The following is an 11,516-nucleotide window of genomic DNA, read 5'->3' as shown; positions in this document are numbered from 1 at the left end:
ATGTGAATTTTCGTCGCATCATCTGAGAAAGATTTCCTTTCAGCCATTCTCCTCCCCATCCTACCCTCCCCCAAAATAATATACATATGTTGACAGGGTTCAGAGCGTGCTCAATGCATAATTTACTGATAGATCTATTCAAACGAACAAATGCTCATAATAATTTGATATAAAATGTTGATAAATTCTATTCGAATTTGTATAGCTGCCCATAGGGACCGTTCATAATGTATGGCTTGGGGGTGATGATGATTTTTATGGAGAAGCATGGAGAATGTGAATTACCTCCCCCTCCCTCCCCGTAAGGTGTGTGTACAAAATAAGTGACGCCCCACCCTGCATGTCAGGTACAATATCTATGACGCCCTCTCTCTTCCCATAATTCTAAGCATCATATTAAACATAGTGCGTGTGTACAAAATGCTGACCCCTTTAGCTCCCTGAAGAAAATGGGTGAAACACCCCACCACCCCACCACCCCTCACCACCCCCACTCCCTACAATCATAACCCCCACCCCCAACAATATAATTATGAACAGTCCCTTGATGTACTTCATTGATTATTTGAAAATGTATATTTGCAAAATTCACATGGTGATGGGTACGAAAGGAAATCTTATTCGATTATATAATAAAATGCCAAATATATATATGCAAATATATTGAAAAATAACAAAACAAGTTCATGGAAACACGGGCTTCCACTAAATTTTGAGAAACATGTACGTGACATAACGGTAACCTTGTGAGATAAAACATGAGCCCTAATTCGGAGTTTCTTGCTACATTGACCTGCTAGATTTAAACAACATTCCTACGTTTTCATTATACATGAAGGACATACTTACCAAATAAACACCAGCATGCCGTCAAGATGTTGAAAATAAAACGATATTGCGTTGAACCTCACCAAAGTGAACTGACAACGATCAGCTGCCTTTGCGCGCGATAATTGTGCGCATGTCCGGACATGGCCAAACGAGGCGATCGAAAGGTCAACATCTGGCATGTGTTTGAAAGCAAATTGTCGGGAATTATACAATTTTGACAGTGTAATCAAATATCAAATGTAATGCAATTCGGATAACTGATGACTTTATACCTAAAATCATTGATGTTTTCATTTTCAATTGCGATTTACGTAATATTTCCGTCTGTTGATCGATGCACAATCAAACATTATATAAGATTATATATGTCACCAACTCGATCTTGATCTTTTATGAAATCAATGTTCCGAAATGATAGTTGCTAAGTTGGATACCTATTACCAATATGAATTATGTATCAAATTTGCCAAGGAAACAATTAGTTGACGTTTCGTTGGTTCCTTACGTTGGAACAACGTTGACAACTAAACGAATCTCGACTAACTTTCTTTGGTCGCATGATAAACGTTGAATCAATGTTTATGAAAGGTTGATCAACCAAACAACAAAAATTCAACGTTGATTAAACGTTGACTCAACGTTGTGTGCCCGCTGGGGAGTTCATGTTTGGACCTGTAAAGATCCAGGTTAGAATTGATGTACAGTAACCCATGCTTGTAATAAAAGGCAACGAGGTTGATCGGCTGGTCAGGCTCGCTGGCTTGATTGACACATGTCACGTATCCAAATACAAATGCTTCTGAATTTTCTGACCCAGACCTCCGCCATATTGCTTAATGCGGCGTTATACAAAGAAAAAACACAGATCATTTTGTGATAAGAAAAATGTGTATCTGTGTATATTATAGATTATATATGTGTGTGTGTGTGTTTGTGTGTATTTGCGACACATGTGTGGTCAGCCGGCAGTATCCCGCACCTCATCCACAATGTCATGCTTTCAGTGGCCAACCGGCCTTTGTCTAAATGTGATTATATGCAGCTTTATAACTTTGATGGTGGCCATAATGACAATGGTCAAGCTGCGTTGATTTCATTTCTATTGACAGCATGGTCATTATTTGGTTGTACGTTATCTGCACTGAAAAGAATGAAACGCAAGGAAAGCAAAACAAACATAAGCAAATACGTTCATAAACACACACGCGCGCGCTCGCACACACACACATACACAGATATAACATTTATATGTATATGTATGTATATATATATGCACTTGTGCCTCAATAAAAAGCAATATATAGAAGGTAGATATTACAAATAAATGCAATCAATACAACTTCACGGCTGTTTTTTTAAAATAGTTTACAAACAAAATTCCTCTTAACACAACATTTTTTGTTGATAACATAGACGTTTAAAAATGAGACGTAACTTGAGTCCAGTCTAACATGACTGTGTCTATCTTGTACCTGTTGTATCCGTTACCTGGCAATGGCGTCACGTGCTGTTATCAGCTCGGTGCTTTCCCTTACCTACATCATACCGCGATAAGATGTGGAGTGTAAGTGACATTTGTTTTACGCCGATATAATAAAGAATTTATTACAACTAAATCGAGATATCAAAACCAGAGCAATGGGATAAAATTATATGCAGTCACCGAGCTTGACCATCAAGTTATGTTACGGTGTGACTTAAACGGTGTGTGTGTGTGTGTGGGGAGAGAGGAGAGAGAGAGAGAGAGAGAGAGAGAGAGAGAGAGAGAGAGAGAGAGAGAGAGAGAGAGAGAGAGAGAGAGAGAGAGAGAGAGAGAGAGACAGAGAGAGAGAGAGAGAGGAGAGACAGAGACAGAGAGAGAGAGAGAGAGAGAGAGAGAGAGAGAGAGAGAGAGAGAGAGAGAGAGATGCACACACAGAGAGAGACAATCCTGAGAGAGAGAGACACAGGCAGGCACTCAGACACACAGGCACATACACAAGTACATACATACACGGCCAAGGTATTTCTGGCACACCAGCTTGTACATTTTTCAACACATACAACTGAACAGTGATATCTCGCCACTGTAACTTTAGCTGTCTACTTAAGCTGAATCGAAAGTACAGCTTTGTTTCTTGGAACCCGACTTCAATCGACACTATCTTTTCATTGCCACTTACCGTCTCCAGACATGGGTTCAATTACTTTGAAATGTAATTAATCAAATTACAATTACTTTGATTTTCCTCAATTACAATTGCAATTACAATTACACCCTAATTTAAAATGTAATGAATTAAATTACAATTACATTACCAATGTAATTAATTATATTAAAAATTACTTTGTAAAAGAGCACAACAAAAACAAAACAAATACATTTCTGTATTCCTTTAATCAACAAGAGATAGATGTTGGTAAACAGTGGTCACTAAATCTAATTCACATTTTTGTCATCAAAAAGTGAAATGCAAAATTAGATTATATCTATAATGTACACTATTTGATCAGATTTGTTTTTGGCATATTTCTTTGGGCTTATTATCAAATACACACCTCTATCATTACTTGTTGCAAAAAACACTTTGTCCACCACTGTTACCTAAGGTATACTGTATCATGACTCATCATTACAGGTCTATATTAAAATATAAATTCCACCGGTCTCTCTATCTGACATAGTCCACATTAACATACCAAAGGATTTGTCAACTTAGATTTATGGCTCATTACATTTCATGATTATAAAAATCATGTTCAGTAAGATTTTGAATATCGTATCCTATGAGAAATAAACAAAGAGGCCATTTTGATAGGAACTTGACTAATAGTACAGTTAATCCCCCATTTCCTCAAATACTAACCTACATTGCTCTACTGATTCCCTTTGTTTCACAAATGGTGATAGTTAAAAAGGCTTAGACATTCAAGTTTCTTTCAAAACTTAACACCTGCTAGAGTGTACACCGACAACAAGCATTTTATTGAAAAACACTGCTTTGTCCTCCTTATTGTACAGAACATAATTGCAAGGGTTGCCTGATGACCACCAAAATATATAAAGTCAGATGTAATATGATGTAATTGAAAAAGTAATTGAAAAATTCAATTACATTGAGATGTTAATTAGATAAATTACAATTACAAATTACATTTTGAACATTCACTTACAAATTACATGCAATTACATAGATTTTTGTAATTAATTACATTCAAGTACAATTACAAATTACAATTACCCCTATTTGAAGTGTTGTGGAATACTAATTGGTGATGTGAGTGCAAAACAAGAATCGTCATCAATCGAACAGAAACAAGCTACTCAGGCTGCTTTGTTCGGGAAAATCCACCTTGATCCCTGTAGATATCGAGTTGGAGCCACAAGCAACGTGTTTTCAAGAATGTCTGGTATAAGAGTGAAGGATACAACCCTACGACAGTTTACGTTGCTCCGTCCCAGAACCCTGCAAAGAAAGGGAATAAATTCCTCGGCAAGCTTCCCGGAAAACCATCCACACAACGATCACAAAGTAAGCAACTACAGCTGGTAAGGGTTTTGTGTATACCATTGATATGAAGAAGACAGAGATGCTGATATGTGACCTGGAGCTTTTTGTGACTGTGTGCCATTTCTTTGAATCATAGGACTCTTTGTGACATATATGTTCTGGACTTATGTTTTCTATGCTGAAACGGATTTAGAACTGAAACCGATTTCAACTGATTTCACCTGAATGTGTTTCACACTGATTTTCTAGAAAAATGATTTTTTTCATCATATTTTGGGTACTTAAGTCGGTCAATACAGTATACTGTTGCTTTTTGCATAGCACTGAGACCACTATGTTAAGGAGCATGATAAGGAACTGAACCAATGAACCAATTTCAACTGATTTCACCTGAATGTGCTGCAAATTAGTGTTCTATAAAAGAAGAGATTTTTTCATCAAATTTTGGATGCTTATGCCAATACAGTGACTGTTGATTTGTTTCTCACAGCGTTGATACGTCTATGTTATAGAGTATGCATTGAGCTAATTATTGATTATGTTCATTTCACGTGTCGTTACCAGCAAATGGTAAAAAATATGCACATAATTAATTAAATACCGCCCCAGTGGTAATAGCGTGTTCTTTGTTCCCCAACTACAGTCAAATCCCGATGAGTCGAATGCCAGTGTCTCGAATATTATGCATAACTCGAAGTACCTGTCGGTCCCGACCATTCCCTGTTATAGTTGTCATCATTTGAATACCGGTTACACGAATTCGTCTCATAAATACACACGATGACTCGAGGGAAATTTGGTTCTATGAGATTCAAACAACAGCAATTTTGTATACATAAGCCGAAGTCAGTCAATGAGAAGTTGATTGGTGTAGTAAACTGATCCAATTAACAAACCAGCGCGGCTCACACCTTTCCGCCATTGACGGACTGGATCATCTTTTTTTCTACCCACATAGACATACCTATGTCTCGAATACATCAATAAGTCGAATTTATTACTTGGTCCCCAGCGATTCGACTCATCGGGATTTGACTGTATATCCAACGCACAATTTATCCATTTTTAATGTTGGGAAACTGATCTTCTTTAAATCATTACCTGCTACCAATTTACAGCATTGATACTTCTATGTTATAGAATATGCACTGCGCTAATTATTGATTATGTTCAGTTCACGTGTCGTTAGCAGTGAATGGTAAAAAAATATGCACATAATTAATTAAATACTCTCCCAGTGATATTAGCGTGTCCTTTGTTGCCCAACCATATCCAGCGCATAATTTATCCTTTTACAATGTTGGGAAACTGATCTTCTTTAAATCATTAACTGCTACCAATTTACAGCGATTGTGAATGTAATCCATGCTTAAATTCACTTTGCCTTTAAAATAGTTTTCGTTCATCTTTGATGCATATGCATTTAGTAAACATGAAACTTTGATGGAGCATAACATCCAGGTTGACTATCATCTGAAACATATTCCATTTCATGTAAAGGGAAAACATCTCAGGGAATTATATGAAAGGACCAGAGAACATTCAGTGATCACACGAGGTGTACGTCGATCATATTACACGTATCTAGACTTTATACACCACATATCTGTACTATCGATGACTAGGTAATGTATACGAAACATAAGTTCGGGACTAACACTTAAAATTAAAACTGCACACAGGAGAGAAGACATTAGAACTACAAAGAGGAGAAAAATATTAGAAATTTACATCGGAGAGAAAACATTAGAACTGCACACAGGAGAGAAAGCCTTAGAACTGCACGCTGTAGAGAAAGTATCAGAACTGCACACAGGAGAGAAAGCATTAGAACTGCACACAGGAGAGAAAGCATTAGAACTGCACACAGGAGAGAAAGCATTAAAACTGCACGCAGGAGAGAAAGCATTAGAACCTCACACAGGAGAGAAAGCATTAAAACTGTGCGTATTAGAGAAAGCATTAAAACTGCACGCATGAGAGAAAGCATTAAAACTGCACACAGGAGAGAAAGCATTAGAACTGCACACAGGAGAGAAAGCATTAAAACTGCACACAGGAGAGAAAGCATTAGAACTGCACACAGGAGAGAAAGCATTAAAACTGTGCGTATTAGAGAAAGCATTAAAACTGCACGCAGGAGAGAAAGCATTAGAACCTCACACAGGAGAGAAAGCATTAAAACTGTGCTATTAGAGAAAGCATTAAAACTGTGCGTATTAAAGAAAGCCTTAGAACTGCACGCAGTAGACAAAGCATTAGAACATCACACAGGAGAGAAAGCATTAAAACTGTGGTTATTAGAGAGACCATTAAAACTGCACACAGGAGAGAAAGCATTAGAACTGCACACAGGAGAGAAAGCATTAGAACTGCACACAGGAGAGAAAGCATTAAAACTGCACACAAGTGAGAAAGCATTAGAACTGCACACAGGAGAGAAAGCATTAAAACTGTGCGTATTAGAGAAACCATTAAAACTGCACGCAGGAGAGAAAGCATTAAAACTGCACACAGGAGAGAAAGCATGAAAACTGCGTGTATTAGAGAAAACATTAGAACTGCACGCAGGAGAGAAAGCATTAGAACCTCACACAGGAGAGAAAGCATTAAAACTGTGCGTATTAGAGAAAGCATTAAAACTGTGCGTATTAAAGAAAGCCTTAGAACTGCACGCAGTAGACAAAGCATTAGAACATCACACAGGAGAGAAAGCATTAAAACTGTGCGTATTAGAGAGACCATTAAAACTGCACGCAGGAGAGAAAGCATTAGAACATCACACAGGAGAGAAAGCATTAAAACTGCACGCAGGAGAGAAAGCATTAGAACTGCACACAGGAGAGAAAGCATTAAAACTGTGCGTATTAGAGAAAGCATTAAAACTGCACGCAGGAGAGAAAGCATTAGAACTGCACACAGGAGAGAAAGCATTAAAACTGTACGTATTAGAGAAACCATTAAAACTGCACGCAGGAGAGAAAGCATTAGAACTGCACACAGGAGAGAAAGCATTAGAACTGCACACAGGAGAGAAAGCATTAAAACTGTGCGTATTAGAGAAAGCATTAAAACTGCACGCAGGAGAGAAAGCATTAGAACTGCACACAGGAGAGAAAGCATTAAAACTGTACGTATTAGAGAAACCATTAAAACTGCACGCAGGAGAGAAAGCATTAGAACTGCACACAGGAGAGAAAGCATTAGAACTGCACACAGGAGAGAAAGCATTAAAACTGTGCGTATTAGAGAAAGCATTAAAACTGCACGCATGAGAGAAAGCATTAGAACTGCACACAGGAGAGAAAGCATTAAAACTGTACGTATTAGAGAAACCATTAAAACTGCACGCAGGAGAGAAAGCATTAAAACTGCACGCAGGAGAGAAAGCATTAGAACTGCACACAGGAGAGAAAGCATTAAAACTGTGCGTATTAGAGAAAGCATTAAAACTGCACGCAGGAGAGAAAGCATTAGAACTGCACACAGGAGAGAAAGCATTAAAACTGTACGTATTAGAGAAACCATTAAAACTGCACGCAGGAGAGAAAGTATTAGAACCTCACACAGGAGAGAAAGCATTAAAACTGTGGTTATTAGAGAGACCATTAAAACTGCACGCAGGAGAGAAAGCATTAGAACTGCACACAGGAGAGAAAGCATGAAAACTGCGCGTATTAGAGAAAACATTAGAACTGCACGCAGGAGAGAAAGCATTAAAACCTCACACAGAAGAGAAAGCATTAACACTGTGCGTATTAGAAAAACATTAAAACTGTGCGTATTAGAGAAAGCCTTAGAACTGCACGCAGTAGAGAAAGCATTTTAGAACCTCACACAGGAGAGAAAGTATTAAAACTGCACGCAGGAGAGAAAACATTAGAACTGTACACAGTAAAGAAAATATTAGAACTGCACACAGAGTGTAACATGGAAATACAGTTTATATATACTGGACATTGAAAACGCACCACCTGTAAATTTTGAAATATGGTAATAGAATTGTTTTGAGAGTGAAATTGAACGTTGGAAATGTTGTTAATAACACAAAAGACAATAAATAATGCTGTACAGTAAAGAACAGATTGCCCGAACACATCATAGAACATATCACATGACAACAACAAAATTCATGCACAAACTGCACGAAAAGCACAAATTGCATGCGTAAAACATGTTGATTAGGGGTATAAATGACCGTCGGTAAAAAACCGTTCTCATTTTAGCTGCACCTCCGCATGTAAAGTTCATTTTGCAATGCCAAGATTGTCACCAGAGAAACGAGAGCGGGCGTTTGGCATGTTGCAGGCTGGCACATCAAGCAGGATTATTGCCAGACGATTTGGTTGCCATCATTCCACCATCATAAGACTTGCCAACAGGTACCAACAATCAGGAATCACCAGGGACCGCCAACGTCCTGGCCAGGCACGTGTTACCACCCCTCGCCAAGATCGAGACATTGTTCGGCGCCATATTCGGGATCGTACGTTGCCGGCTGCCAGAACCGCCAACGCTGTCCAAGGCCGACGTGGTTTTGATCAGTGCTTCCACCGTCCGACGCCGTCCCGTGCGGCAGGGATTACGGTGTCGACGCCCTTATGTTGGACCCATCCTGACTGATAGACATCGCCGTGAACGCCGACGATGGGCTGAACACCATCGTTTGTGGTTGTTACGACGTTGGCATGGTGTTATGTTCTCCGACGAGTCACGTTTTCACTTGCGAAATGTTGACGGGCGTCGGGTATGGTATGGCGTCGATGGGGAGAACGTTACCATCAGGTCTGTGCCAGCAAACAGATCGGTGGGTTGGCGGCAGCATTAGGGGAGGTTATCAATTATCATCACAAAACCCGCTCTGGTAGTTTGTCGCCGCAGAATTAATGCCCTTTACTACCGTGACACCATTCTTCAGAACAACGTCGTTCCCTTCTTTAACCAACATCAAGATCTGCACACATTCCAGCAGGACAATGCTCGAGCGCACACTGCACGTGTTGCAACACAGTTTCTGGCAAGCAACAACATTCCTCTATTTCCATGGCCTGCATCGTCACCAGATTTGTCTCCAATTGAACACTTGTGGGATTACATGGGCCAACGCCTCTCATGTCGCCCGCAGATCAACAACCTTGGGGAACTTGAGAATGCCTTGCAACAAGAGTGGAATGCATTGCCTCAAAACATCATTGACTTATCAGTTCAATGAGGAGAAGTTGCACAGCTTGTGTTGCTGCTTACGATGGTCATACACGTTACTGACTTTCCAATTTGACTCCATCGTGCTTTCATGGTCAGCTGAATTAAAACTTCACCGTTTTGCTGGATTGGTTCTTGCCTTTTTTCTTGACCAATCATTGGACTACAAAAGTATGTAAAACTTACACCGATGGCTCATTTATGATCTTGGAAATCCAAACTAATACAGGTGGTGCGTTTTCAATGATGTTCAGTATATATTGGTGGGTGTGGAGGTTGTGTCTTATGTATCAAATAACAAAGCATCAAATTATCCAAATGTGAATAACATCAAATAAAATGAAGATAATAGTACATAAACATACATAGTTAGTATTGAGAAATTTATATGTGTTCAATGTCATATATTCGTGAACTAAGTATTAATCCTTTGATTTTCATGTGCAGTCTATTTCTATTCCGTCTTGAAAATTTGAAAAAGGATTCCTTATTCCAAATTCACTTTCAATAAAACAACTCATTCTCATTGGGACTTTAGCGAATACAGACGAGACTGATGTATTGACATATTTCATTATTTATAGCACATTGAAGAAGTAGAATTGCACTGAGAGTAGCGTCCGGGGGCGACTTAGTGTGAGTATGTGTGAGTGAGTGAGTATGGTTTTACACCAAATTTAGCAACATTCCAGTAATATCATGGCGATGCTCATTAGAAGTGGGCTTCACACTTTGAACCCATGTGGGGAATCGAACCCGGCTCTTCCTGTGACGCTTTAACCACTTGGCTACCCAACCACCGGACAGAAGACCGCCTCCATGGTGTAGTGGTTAGAGCGTCCGCCCGGAGAGCAAAAGGTCGCGGGTTCGATCCCCAACCGCGTCATACCAAAAGACGTTAAAATATGGTACTTGTTGGTCCCTGCCTGGCGCTCGGCATTAATGGGTACAACAAGGACTGGTCGGCTTGGAGTCAGCATAATGTGCCTGAGTGGGGTATTCGTGCTTCACTGCGGCATGGTATCTCAGTGGGCTAGCACTATAATTCCAGCCTAAGTCTGGGCTAGTACAAGCAGCCGCACATACGCATACACACGCATGCACGTTGTCATTTGAGCGAAATATTCTCACGCACGACGTAAAACCCAATTTCAACGTCCTCGTCGAAGGCCAAAGGTTATCATAATGCAAATGCGAAACAGCCACACGATGACACATCAGCAGACAGCATACAAAGTCAGACAGGCTACGTAATCTTGTGTATGGAATTTATCACTGAAGTGAACAACAAAACACTGACAAATTTCACTCGAATTTTACCAACACCATGTTCATGTGCACATCACAAAAACCGCTTGTAATTGGCGTGTATGCACGAAAATTTAACACGCGGGAATGGAATAATAATTTTCTGAGTAGATCGTCATACACTCACAGTGGGACAATATATCGATTTCAGGAGACATGTTAAACGAATCGATATCTTAGTTCGTGCTTGTGTTTGTGAGATTGGTTTCACATCGCTATTAGCATCTTAGTAGAATCTCTGACATGAGTGAGTGAGTATGGTTTAACGCCGCATTTAACAATATTCCAGCAATATCACGGCAGGGGACACTAGAAATGTGCTTCACACATTGTACCCATGTGGGGATTCTTTGACAGGAGACAAAAGGAATGGGTAGTATTTTATTCCAGAATCGAACCCCGAACCCACGTCCTTCGAACGAGGTCCACGTCTCAATCTCAAGGTACCAAAGCACGCCCAAAGAAAACCTGGCCTTTATTAATAGCGATTACGCGATTATCTAGATGTAACATCTTAGTCTGTACGGGAGTTGTTATGTTAATAACTGCCTGCGACCAAAGAAATATTGAATAACTGTTACACTTATTCCGTGACTAAACTGTGTGAGGTAATGGTAGATCTTACTTGCAGGTAATCTCACAGTTGGGACTTCATGTCTTCCGGCCCGTGAAGATCCGGGTAGG

The 11,516-nt window shown here is 39.6% G+C and overlaps 1 protein-coding gene and 1 long non-coding RNA gene across 2 annotated transcripts in view; one reads left to right on the top strand and one right to left on the bottom strand.

Annotated features, from left to right (window-relative positions):
* The window catches only part of LOC124253568, a 229,189-nt gene that overhangs the window by 21,480 nt on the left and 196,193 nt on the right, over window positions 1-11,516 (top strand). The window lies entirely within an intron of this gene.
* Window positions 4,434-11,516, bottom strand: part of LOC124253573 — a 225,898-nt gene continuing 218,815 nt past the window's right edge. Inside the window, exon 3 of the long non-coding RNA XR_006892239.1 lies at window positions 4,434-4,495. This is a non-coding gene — a long non-coding RNA (uncharacterized LOC124253573). The remainder of the gene's footprint in view (window positions 4,496-11,516) is intronic.

This window comes from Haliotis rubra, unplaced genomic scaffold (assembly GCF_003918875.1).
Source record: "Haliotis rubra isolate DU_JTF1 unplaced genomic scaffold, ASM391887v1 Scf544, whole genome shotgun sequence".
Classification (NCBI taxonomy): Eukaryota; Metazoa; Mollusca; class Gastropoda; order Lepetellida; family Haliotidae; genus Haliotis; species Haliotis rubra.
Note: the sequence above shows the minus strand (reverse complement) of the source record. Positions and strands in the feature narration are given on the sequence as shown.